Consider the following 12,911-nt stretch of genomic DNA (forward strand, 5'->3'; position numbering starts at 1 on the left):
TGAGAACTTAAAAGAGGCGCACATAAGTATCTGGTAATCAAGGGGTCTCCTTACCTGGTGTTTAGAGCATAAACACTCTGTAAGGGGAAAGTTTGCTTCTTTCCATCAGACAGGAGAGCAGGATGGTCCTATTCTATTTTTGCAAATGAACTTCAAAGCCCTGTTTAGACGCTTCTATGCTTGCAAATCTACCTTCCTTAGGGAATCTGATTTCTAAATTTTGCCTAGCATGAAGCTAAAGCCATCTCCTCCTCCACTGTCTTCTCCTTGTACCATGCCCTTCTGCTCTGTTTCCTTCTTATGTAGCCTCTTGTTCTCTTTCTTTTTCTACTACTTCATTTCCAGCCTGTCAGGGATAACCAATAGGCACCGTCTGGCTACTCTTATGGCAGTCAGGGGCTTCCCTGGAGGCTCAGTATTAAAGAATCCACCTGCCAATGCAGGAGATGCGGGTTCGATCCCTGGGTCAGGAAGATCCCCTGAAGAAGGAAATGGCAACCCACTCCAGTATTCTTGCCTGGGAAATCCCATGGAAAAAGGAGCCTGGAGGGCTACCGTCTCTGGGGTCGCAAAGAGTCAGACGTGACTTAGTAACTCAACGATAACAACAAATAGCAATCAGAGTCAAATAGGCTGCTGGTCCCTGAGCTACACCTTTTCAAGCCCTCTTCTTTGGGAATAAAGCCTTTCCAGTCTTACGCTGAGCACAGGCAGCCTAAAAAGCAATGAGAAGAAAAAAAGACCAAATTATTCTGCAAACAAACTGCCCACCTCATTCCCCATGTCAGGGAGTATCAGTTGCCCTGATTGGTTTGTCCTGCCTTTAAGTCAAGTAAAAAACACAACGTGGACTGCACTGTCCTCCTCCCAGTAGCCAACTGAAGTGTAAGGAAAAGAAAGCTGGTCTCATCTCCACTTCTGCCATCAACAGCCTATATGACTTTGAGTACATCATTTCCTACTGGTTTCCCCATCCAACAATGTAGAGATAGACTATGCTGGCGAGTTCTCAAATTAGGATTTGTGGGTGAAGTCAGGGGGCCCCATCAATTCCTAAAGGATAATGTATAGGAATTTTTTTAATTAACACTTTTATTGATAATTTTAGATTCATATGCAGTTGTAAGAAATACTAGAGATCCCACTTTCCCAGTGGTAACGTCTTGTACTATAGTAGTACACAATGGGGATATTGATATTCATAAAATCTATCTTATTCAGATTTTCCCAGTTTTACATGCATTCATTTGTGTGGTTGTTGGTGAGTGTTTGTGTATTTACTGCTATACAATTGGGAATTTTCTTTTTCATGTGTTTTCCGGGGAAGGGCTCTCCAGTATCAGAGATGCAAAACGGGGATTGGTTCCCAGCTCTGGGAATTCTGGAAGACCACACCCCAAACCTCTATAGCTCTCTGTTCCAACAACAACACTTAATTAGGACTTACCACATGGCACGAATAGGAATGTATGTGGGGGAGAGTTGACAGAAAGAGGTGCAGCGAGAGCAGGAAAACCGAGAGGTGTATAATACAGTCCACTGAGCTATACTCCAGCAAGGGAAGACAGTCCGACAGGTAAACAAGTCATTCATTAGACATTTATAGAAGAGGGATGGCCTTGTTGCTTGGGGCAGCTTGGTAAGTATTTCCATGAAGCTGATGCTTGAGCTACATGTTAAAAAATAGTCCAGAATTCTTCAGCAGAGAACTGTTAAAATCCATTCTCTCTCTTTTTAAAAATTCATTCCTTCTTAAATCATATCTATTCCAGATATTTTGGAGAAAACATAAGAAAACATGCCTACATTTGTTTATTCTACAATATTAAGGTGTCAGATTCTTCAACTCCCATGTGTTGGTGTTGAAGCCAAGGGATTTTTTCCCCCTGAGCCTATTTTCCACTGTCTTGTCCAAATTGGATACCAGATCCTGCTGACTTAGTTTGAGAAAGGCATTTTATCTCTGACGCCACGATCACATCAGAGCTTATATTTAAAGCATGAGTGATGATAAGAGACCGCAACTAAGTCCCTGGCCCTGTCCCATGCCTAGAGCACCCTCTTCCTCTCTACCAAAGGCTCTGGATGCCAATCCTAGTGCAGATGCCAATCCTAGTGGCTGGTGGGAGTCAGAGCTGGCCAGAGCCATGAGCAAAACATCTCTGCTCTCCAACCATTTCTCCGATCAGTGGGATCTCCTTTTCCACAAGGGCTCATCAGAAATCCTCAGGGGTGGGTGCCCTGGCTCCCCCATGTCTGCCCTCCCCAGGTTGAACATTTGGCTCCCTTGCGTTGGCTCTGACTCAGGCACCCCTTGGGGTCTTTTCTCTATATGGATTTCAGGTCCACATCAGACTGTTTAGTTCCCAGTGCTATTCTCAGGAAGATCATTCTCTCTGGTGGAGCCATCCCTCTGCTAGGAAGATCATGAGCCTTCTGTCAAGCCCATTCTTTGAAGAGCCCCCTAGAAGCCTGATACAAGGCACTACTTCTTAGAACCTCTGTATCCTCAGCCAAGGTATTTAACCCCCTAAACGTCAGTATCTTCATCTGTAAAACAGGGATCATAATAGTGCCATTCTCAAAAAAAAAAAAAAAAATAGTGCTATTCTCACAGGGTTATTTTAAGCTTCAAATAAATTAACCTATGTAAAGCTCTTAGCACATGACAAATATTCCATCTACATTAGCTACTATTATTAAAATCCATTTTTATAGTAAAATTATTTACGATTGTAAAGGAATTAATGATCACTGTAGAAAATTTGTGAACTACTTAAGTGTTTAGGGAAAAAATAATTGTGACATCTAGGGAACAGTAAATCATTTTGATGTGTAATCTTCCCAGTTTTCTGTGTGTGTGTGTACATATATATACTAACAGGAAATTTTTTTTTCCTAATTTGATCTTATTTTTTTTCCATTTATTTTTATTAGTTGGAGGCTAATTACTTTACAGTATTGTAGTGGGTTTTGTCATACATTGACATGAATCAGCCATGGATTTACATGTATTCCCCATCCCGATCCCCCCTCCCACCTCCCTCTCCACCCGATCCCTCTGGGTCTTCCCAGTGCACCAGGCCTGAGCACTTGTCTCATGCATCCAGCCTGGGCTGGTGATCTGTTTCACCCCAGATAATATACATGTTTTGATGCTGTTCTCTCGAAACATCCCACCCTCGCCTTCTCCCACAGAGTCCAAAAGTCTGTTCTCTAGCAGGAAATTTTTTAAAAACTGGGTTCATATTGTGTGTCTGTTCTGTAACCTGTTTTATTCATCTGATACATAGTATTTTCTCACATATTTAAATACTCTTAGAATATTTTGAAAAGACTACCTTTTTTCAAGCATAGGGATGTAACCAAATTTATCCAACTAATCCCTTAGTTTGGTAGTTAGATTGTTTCCTATTTTATATTTATAAATACAATGATGAATGTTCTTGTTCATAAATTTTTATATGTGCGTCTCTGTCTACTCCTTAAGATAAATATTTAGAAACAGAATAACTGTACCAATTATTAATAACTCCAGTGACTTTCTGGAACTGTTTATGTTTTATGCTAATGTCAGGTACAAAGAATTGGATTAACCACAGCCCTTGGTTTGTGACATTATCATAATTGTTACTGGATGGCCTGATTTTGTTAATTTAGGTGGTGAATTCACCTAATAATGTAATCGGTACCTATCAATCGACAACCCAGAACAAAAACTAGGACTTCAACAATAACCAATATTTAACTCATAAGGCATTCCCCCACATTTCCCTGTGCTCCCCAACCAAGAGGACCATCCTGCTTCAGATGTTCATGTTACCTGGGTTTACTGTATCTTGTGTTATTCTTACAAAGAAATTTTAAAAAACTGTTCTTAGCTTTATTTTTTTTTTAAATTTTTATTTATTTACTTTTGGCTATGCTAGGTCTTGGGTGCCGCGCATGGGCTTTCTCTAGTTGAAGCTAGCAGGGGCTACCCTCTAATTGTGGTGTGTGGGCTTCTCTGATTGCGGAGCACAAGCTCTAGAGCGCAAGCAGGCTTCGGTAGTTGTGGCACATGGGCTTAGTTGCCTGTGACATATAGAATCTTCCTGCACCAGGGATTGAACCCGTGTCTCCTGCACTAGCAGGCAGACTTTTAACCACTGGGGAAGTCCTGTTCCTAGCTTTATAAAAAGGATATCATGTTGTATGTAATCTTTCAGGACTTTATTTTTCCACTTAATATTACTTTGCTAAAAATTTCATCCGTATCATTACATTCCACTGTAGTTCATTTTGACTGGTGTAAAATACCCCAGTGCATAAATACACCACAGTTCACCACTCACTCTCCTACTCATGGGCAAGTGCATTGTTTCTAAGGTTTAGCTCTTGTTCACATTGCTGCTGGGAACATAACGGTAAATGTCCCCTGCTGTACTTGTTTAAGAGTTTGTCTATGGAACCAGTTTATACTTCCTCCAGCTGTAGATGAGAGAGCCTCTCGATCTACATCCTTTGCTATATCATGGATCCGTCTGTCAGGTTGCTTTCCAGATGGCTGGGTCAATCTACCTCCTTCTAGTAATATATAAGAATGCCATTTCCCCAAACTCTTTCTGACCCTAGAGATCAAGTTTTTGACCATTTGACAGGGAAGAAAAAAAAAAAAAATCTCCCTATTGTTTAACTCTGTGGCAAGGTACTGATTCCACTAAAAGCTGAGAGAGAAGGGGTTTGGCTCAGAGAACTGTTTCCAGTCTGATAACTTCAGTGACATTTCTGGGACCGAATCCCCAGTGGCTCAGCTGCTTTCCCATGTCCTAAAAGAGGTGACACAGTTGCACAGAGGGGGTGAGGGGGGCCAGGATGGGAAACGAGCCCAGTTTACCACAGTGTGTGTCTGTCTCTTGGTCCCAGCCTCTGCCAGTGTCACGTGACTCCTCCTTGATGAAGCAGGCAGTATCTCTCCCCACCCCCTCCCAAGAAATGCCAGGATAGTGCTATCCTTTGTTATTTGAATTGAGAAATTTAAACCTCTTTCCTTGCTCTGCAGTAAAAAGAACTTTCTATTTTGGGCTTAGTGACATAGCCAAAACCAAGCAGAGAGCAGCAGGCTGCAGCATGAGTTAATAGTCTTCCTTCAAGGAGAGAACTCACATGCAAACAGAAGGACCTTCCAAAAAAATGTCACCTGCATAGCAACATGTAGCCGTGTTTTCTGCTGACAGATATATTTCAAGGTTTGAAATCAAACATTATCTAACCTTCAGAGCAAGGTGATGAATGAATCCTGAACAATCAGGTTTCCTAATTCACATCAATTTGCCAGGATCCCCTCTGTGTACCTAATGCTGCACTGGGTATTATCAGGGAGGAGAATTTTGTCTTTAAGGGGAATTCTAGCCACCAAAAATTATACTAATTTGAGTATAAACATTTACCTAAAAATATGCTTTCCTCTGCTAGTCCACTTCTCTGCCTGAGATCTCCACATGAGTGTAGGGTCCTGGGTCTCCAGAAGTACACAGAGATCATGTTTGGAAGAGAAGCAATCTATTTAAACCATTGGCATCTGTTAGCACAAAACCACAACCTGGAAGACGAGGACAGAGGACCTAACATCCTCTCTTTTGTCGAACTGTTTCTTATGGGAATTTTCAAATATGTACTAAAGTAGAAATAATAATATAATAAATCCTCATGTACCTATCACCTGGGGCTTCCCAGGTGGCACGAGTGGTGAAGAACCTGCCTGTCAATGCAGGAGACATAAGAGACACAGTTTCAATCCCTGGGTCAGAAAGCTACCCTGGAGAAGGGCATGGCAGCCCACTCTAGTATTCTTGCCTGGAGAACCCCCGGGACAGTCCAGGGGGACTACAGTCCATAGGGTCACACAGAGTCAGACACAACTGAAGCAACTTAGCCTGCATGCACACACCTATCACTTGGCTTCAATGATTATCAACATATGGCACTCTTGTTTCACCAATACCACCCGAACCTCTATTTTAAAATCAATGTAAAGCAAATCAGAGATACTTTCATAGTTAAATACTTCTGTATTTATCTGTGAGAAATAAGACTTTTTCCAATAACTACTGTATCACATTTTTTATCAATTCTTCCCCCCTTTTTTAAAATCAGTCATTCCTTACTATTATCTGGTATCCAGTCAAAAGTCAAATTGCCCTGATTTTCCTGGACTCTTTCTGTAATGCTTTATTCTAGTCAGGAACCAAACCATGTCATTTGTGTTTGTTGATACGTCACTTCTGTCTCTTTCAGTTGGTACTTCTAAAAAATTTAATTTATAATTTTTAATTTCCCTTTCTTATTGCTCTACTTTTGGGGATTGTTGAAGATAATGGGTCTTTTAGTTACTACTGCTGTGTAACAACTCACCCCAAACTTAGTGGCATCAAACCACCGCCAATTTGTTTGTGTTCATGGATTCTATGTGTCAGGAATTCATAAAGGGGACCATCATTGTGGCTTCTCTTTGCTTTTAGCTGTCTGAGCCTCAGCTGGGGAGATTCGAAGCCTGGTGATGACTTCACAAGTGGGAGCTAGAAGCATCAAAGGCTTGTTCTTTCACATGTCTGATGTCAGAGCCTGGAGCACTCAAAAACTAGGACCGCTGGCCAGAGCACCCACACTCAGCCTCTCCACATGGCATGGCTTCCCTCAGCCTGTCTTTCCTCAGCACTGTCAGACTTCTTACACAGCAGTTGAAGGCTCTGAGTGCAAGGAAGTGTTCCGGCCAGCAGGGTGGATGCTGTATAACTTTTTATGACCTAAACCCCAGAAATCAGTGTCACTTTTGCTGTGTCCTGTTGGTTTCTGGAGTGAGTCAGTAGCTCACCCAGACTTGAGGAGAGTGAAATCAGTCTCCATCTTTAGAGAGGCAGGGGCAAAGTTCCAGAAGAGCATGTGGGATGGGAGATATGCTGCTCTACTTGGTAATTAGGATGGTCAGTCCAGCCTTCCTTTCCTAGACCAACCAGCAAACAGTGGAGAAGCCCAGCAGAGAGAGGCAGAGAGAAGTCTGTTCACAGGGCTACGTCCTACACTTGTGCGGATTGTGCCCGGAACAACAGAGGGGGCCAGTGGGACTGTAACCCAGCTCCACTTGCCACACCTGTGCGTGACTGTGGGGTTGTACCTTCAGGAAGAGGCACATTTCTAATACACATAAGACATCATATGGGGAAGAGGTGTCTTTGAATGGATAGTAAAAGATCACTCAACCTGGGAATTCCCTGGCAGTTCAGTGGTTAGAACTCTGCACTTTCACTGCAGAGGGCACTGGATTGATCCTTGGTCAAGGAACTAAGATCCCACAAGCCTTGAGGCTTGGCCCCACCCCTCCCCACCCCCCAAAAAAAGATCAGTTTAACTTAAGCTTGAAAAAAAAGTGAATGTGTTAGTCACTTAGTCATGTTTGACTCTTTGCAACCTGCTAGATTCCTCTGTCTGTGGGATTCTCCAGGCAAGAATACTGGAGTGGGTAGCCATTCCCTTCTCCAGGGGATCTTTCTGACCCAAGGATCAAATCCCAGTCTCCTGTACTGCAGGCAGATTCTTTACCTTCTAAGCCACCAGGGTACTATTGAACACATGCTAATTTGGAAAATGTTAGGTTTGGGGTTTTTTTGGTTTAAGTTGTACATACAGTTGACCGAGAAATATCTCAAAAATAAAAATTATATATTATTTATTTATATGTTGGCTGTGCTGGGTCTTCATTGCCATGCACAGGCTTCTCATTGAGGTGGTTCCTCTAGTTGCCAAGCTGGGCTCTAGGGCCAGTGGGCTCAGTAGTTGTGGCACACATACTTAATTGCTCCTCGGCATATGGGATCTTCTTGGAATCAGGGATTGAACCTGTGTCCCCTGCATTGGCAGGCAGATTTCTTATCCACTGTACCACCAGGGAAGTCCCCAAGTTATTTTTTTTTAATGGTGAAAGTTTTTAGCGCGTGGTACTTTATGACTGCATTGGTCTAGGATGATCTAGACCTATATCTGAAGAAATCAAGACACTGTATTCCAATGACTGAGGGCCTAGTCTGACCCATCCACTGCCACCCTTGGCTGGATGCAAAAAGTGGATGCAGGATTTATGAGAAACCAGACAAACAGAACTGAGGATTTGGCAATGCTCAGGGCACTTAATTTCATATATTTTTTAACGTATTAGGTCTTTGGTGCTGAGTGTTAATCACACTTTTCAGTTCACAGGACATTATACTCTAACTGGTCCATACAAGGCTGCACTTTTAAGTATACACACATTTATTTCCTCTTATGCCCATTTCTCACTCCTGTTCTTCTTCCCACAAGCAACTGCTATATTTATTTATTGACCCTGCTGTGTGGCATGCAGGATTCCGACCAAGGATCAAACCATGCCTCCTGCAGTGGAAGCACAGAGTCTTAACCACTGGACCCCCAGGAAAGTCCCATGCAACCATTTTAATATCTTTAATTCTATTTTTTAGCTTGTATGTGTTCAAGGGAGTGCGTGTTATCTGGTTTGCATGCATTTTAATTCACATCAATAACTTTGTGATAGCAATCTCACTGTATCTTACTTTTTCCACTTTGCACTTCATTTTTAGGACCTATCCACACGACCATGTCACTCCAGTCCACCATTCCTGATTGCTGCGGATACTCTATCATGTGCACGCACCGCATGTGGCCTCTCTGCTCTCCCCATTAATGGGCACTTCCAGTGCTTCCAACTTCCCACCACCCAAAACAAAAATGCAATGGGACTTCCCTGGCTTTCCAGGAGACTCTATGTTTCCAATGCAGGGGTGCGGGTTCCATCTCTGGTTGGGGAACTAAGATTCCCACACACTGCATTATTTGCCTAAATAAATAAATCAGCTATACTTCAATAAAATACATTAAAAACAAGAAATTATTATGTCATCTGTGATGACTAATCAAGAGGAAATGTACCCAAATTAAGGCAAGGGAGATTTAATTTGGGTCCTGATGAAGTATTTTACAAAAGAGGAAACAGACTGGACTAGCCATGGGCAGGAGAATGGGGACGTCAACTCATTCCAGAGCCCTTCAAGCAACAAACAGAGCAGGAGACCTTGCATAGTCTAGACTGGAGGCATGCTGTCTGCAAACAGGGGAAGGCCAAGGTGCCTTTCAGATCAGGTACCACTCTTGCAGAGTGGCTAGATGCTCTAGCGAGCAGGATTTTTCATTTTTAACAACTGAACAAGAACCTCTTCCTAGAGGAAAAAGGAGGGCTGAGAGCCTGGCTAGGATTCCAGGAGCTCAGACTACCTGTTCTGTCTGCTGTCTGGAACCCCTGGAGCGTGGGCCTGTTCAGTACTCACTTTCTTAACCACTCACAGGGGCCAAGGGAAGGGGAATCTTAAAATATTAATGTCCATTTAGCAGAAGAAACTTTTGAATCATTCAATCTTACCTGTTGTATCACAACCATACTTGCTAATTATCCATGCAGAACTACTATGAAAGGTTTCTTCTAAAGAAAACTTCCTGGAGATATTGAACAATGTTGGACACAGAAGAAAGGAGATCACAGTTGTTCCCAGTGAGCTTCTAGGAGAACATAGATGAGCAGGTCCAGCCTAATAACCAGCAGCTCCGCAGTTCTTCTCAGCAGGGGCCCAGCACACACGAGAAAGTTTCCCCCTGTTGCCTCAGCCAACAGCTAGGAAATCCTAGCTCTGCATACCAAGCTCCCTAAGCAATGATGAATCTGCTTCACTTCCTCCTTTATTTTCTAACCAAGAGTTGCAGTTTCTGTGTGGAGGCCAGAAAAGACTGACGACGTCATGACTTTCTCACAGCAGTTTGCTCTGTCATCTTAGCAGTTGCTTAAGAGGTAAGTCACTTTCTTTGAACTTCCTTTTGAAAGCCAAAACTAGAGATTATAGTTCTCAAACGGGGTACTCAATCTATCCCTTGATTCCTATCAGACTAAAACTTTCAAAACAAACCTCCAAGGTACATCTCTAGGACCTGGGTGGAGGTGGGGAGCTGGCCGGTGGAGCTGAGACCTGGCATCTGGTGTGAGCCTTGCACGTTCAGGGCCTTTTGATAACCTTTACAATGATGCTCGGACCGTTTTCAGCAATAACATTTTCTAAAACTCTATGCTAAAAGAGGAAAAGGGGCTACAGTGGCTATAGAAGACTTCTGGAAGCAACTTCACCTACTCAGAAGAGTCAGAACCGTGTTGTAGCTGCACAAATAAGAAACAAGACTCAGGGCTGTGGGCACACAACTCAGGAATGAATTTCGGGACAACCATTGGTTAACAGAACATTGCTGCCATTCCCACCCCTGTGTCCCTCCTTTCCTGCCTCCTCTCTCTTCTCAGAATCACTCTGAGACTAGATTTATTTCTGTTTCCTGTGTGTGTGTGCTTAGTCACTCAGTCATGTCTGACTCTTGGCAACCTCATGGACTGTAGCCCACCAGGCTCCTCTGTTCATGGGATTCTCCAGGCAGGAATACTGGAGTGGGTTGCCATTCTCTTCTCCAGAGGATCTTCTTGACCCAGGAATCAAACCCACGTCTCCTGCATTGCAGGCAGAGTCTTTACTGTCTGAGCCACCAGGAAAGCCCTATTTCTGTTTTAGGGGAAGAAAAAGTTATGTTTTCCCCTTAACTTCAGAATCAGTGTTGGTGACTGAAGCAAACTCAGCAGTTTCTGATGCATAAACCAACATTTAGATAATTACCATCCCGTTGCAGATCTTTTGAAAAATATTGGCTTACACTCTGATCTCCTATCTTTTTAAAATTTTATCATTCTTGGAAAATCATAGTACTCAGGGCTACGGAGTAAGGGGCTGGTTACATGGATTGTCCTGCCATGATGAGATTACTAATCTAATGAAAGAGACAAGCCAGAGGTGAAAAACTCTAGAAATAAAGACAAAAGACTCAGGTAAATGCATGGGAAACTAGGCCCAGCTCTATAGAGTTAATGCAGCCTCAGAGGCAGGTGGTGGACAGAATAGTGTGTGATGCACAACAAGGAGAAATTACTGGATGTGCACATTTTTCTAGAAACAATTCATCACCATTTCTCCTTTTTCACTACAATGCTCAACCCCAAATCTAAACATTGCTAATTCTGCCCTCTACATAAAGAGTGCTCATTTTAAAATTTTGTATAATTTAAAATACATAAATAGTAGACTTTTTATAAAGATAGTAATTATTCACTAACTTATATAGTGAATAATATAATGATTCCCCATGCACCCATTCTCCAGCATCAACAATCATCAACGCCTGGCCATTATTATTTTGTCTGCACACCCCCTCACACTGATTCCCCTCCATCCTGTGCCATTTAAAAGTTTTTTTTGTTTTACTTTTGGCTGTGCTGGGTCTTCATTACCGCGCAAGCTTTTTGTCTAGTTGTGGTGAGTGGGGGTTCCCCTCTAGTTTCGGTGTGCGGCTTCTCCCTGCGGTGGCTTCTCTTGCTGAGGAGCACAGACTCTAGGGCACTTGGGTTTCGATAGTTGTGGTTCCTGGGCTGTAGAGCACAGGCTCAGTAGTTGGAGCATGAGGACTTAGGTGTTCCGTGGCAGGTGAGATCTCGGATCAGGGATCAAACCCATGTCTCCTGCATTGGCAGGCAGATTCATTCCTACCAAGCCATAAGGGAAGCCCTCCTATGCCATTCTGGAGCAAATTCTAGGCACTGGAGAACTTTAAACAATTTTTTTTATTATAAAATATTTATTTATTTGCCAGCACTGGATCTTAGTTGCAGCATTCAGGATCCTTAGTTGTGCATGACAAGTCTTAGTTGCAGTAAGTGGGATCTAGTTCCCTGACCAAAGATCAAACCCGGGCCCCCTGCACTGGGAGCATGGAGTCTTAGCCTTTGAGCCACCTGGGAAGTCCCAGCATCATATAATTTCATCTATACATATTCATTATGTATCTCTAAAAGACAAAAACTCATTTTAACATAATCATTTCCACATTTGAAATTAATAATTCATAGCATCCATGTGATCGCGTTTTAGGGAACAAATGAAAAATGCTGACCTGTGGAGACAGGCAAAATATCGCCATGGCCATAGAGATGTGAAACTGTCATTCCCACACTGTGGTTCAATAGGACATGCTTCTAGGTTGGCTGTTAAGACCTCAGAAAGTGGGTGATGAGATCTCACAGTCAACCTAATTGTTGTTATTTGTTTATTCTGCACTTCTGGGTGGGGAATCACGGGATGAAAAATCCCTCTGAAAGGAAGATGAGAGAGCCTGCCTTCCCATGAGTGATTCCCTTTGGACAAGGGGAGAGTCTGTGTAATCAGTCCATGTCATGGTGTCACACTTGCCTCAGTACTACACACACAGCTCAGGAATACGAGTGAGCATTGTAAGCCAGGGAATTACTTGTAGATCCAGAGCAAAGTCCAGAAGCAATTGTCTGACAGTTTTCCAATGCTTAATTCTACTGATTTCTATTTCTTTGGAAATATTTCAGGAATTTATCAGAGATTTAATGACATTTAGTGGCATTCATAAGGGTTAGAAGAGAAAGTAGAGTCATGTAAAAATGGGGGTTTTGTTTTAAGAGATTTATACATATTCCCTATATTCCTTTGTGATGATTGATCAACAAATGTTCCTTTAGAAATGTTACACAAGGGCTTCCCTGGTGGCTCAGTGGTAAACAATCCACTGCCAATGCAGGGGACACAGGTTCAATCCTTGGTCTGGAAAGATCCCACATGCCACAGTACAACTAAGCCCATGTGCCACAACTGCTGAGCCTGTGCTAGAACCCGGGGACCGCAACTACTGAGTCCATGTGCCATAACTACTGAAGCCCCTGTGCCCTGGAGCCTGTGCTCTAAACAAGAGAAGCCATCACCAGGAGAAGCCTGTGC

Source organism: Cervus elaphus, chromosome 9 (assembly GCF_910594005.1).
Source record: "Cervus elaphus chromosome 9, mCerEla1.1, whole genome shotgun sequence".
Classification (NCBI taxonomy): Eukaryota; Metazoa; Chordata; class Mammalia; order Artiodactyla; family Cervidae; genus Cervus; species Cervus elaphus.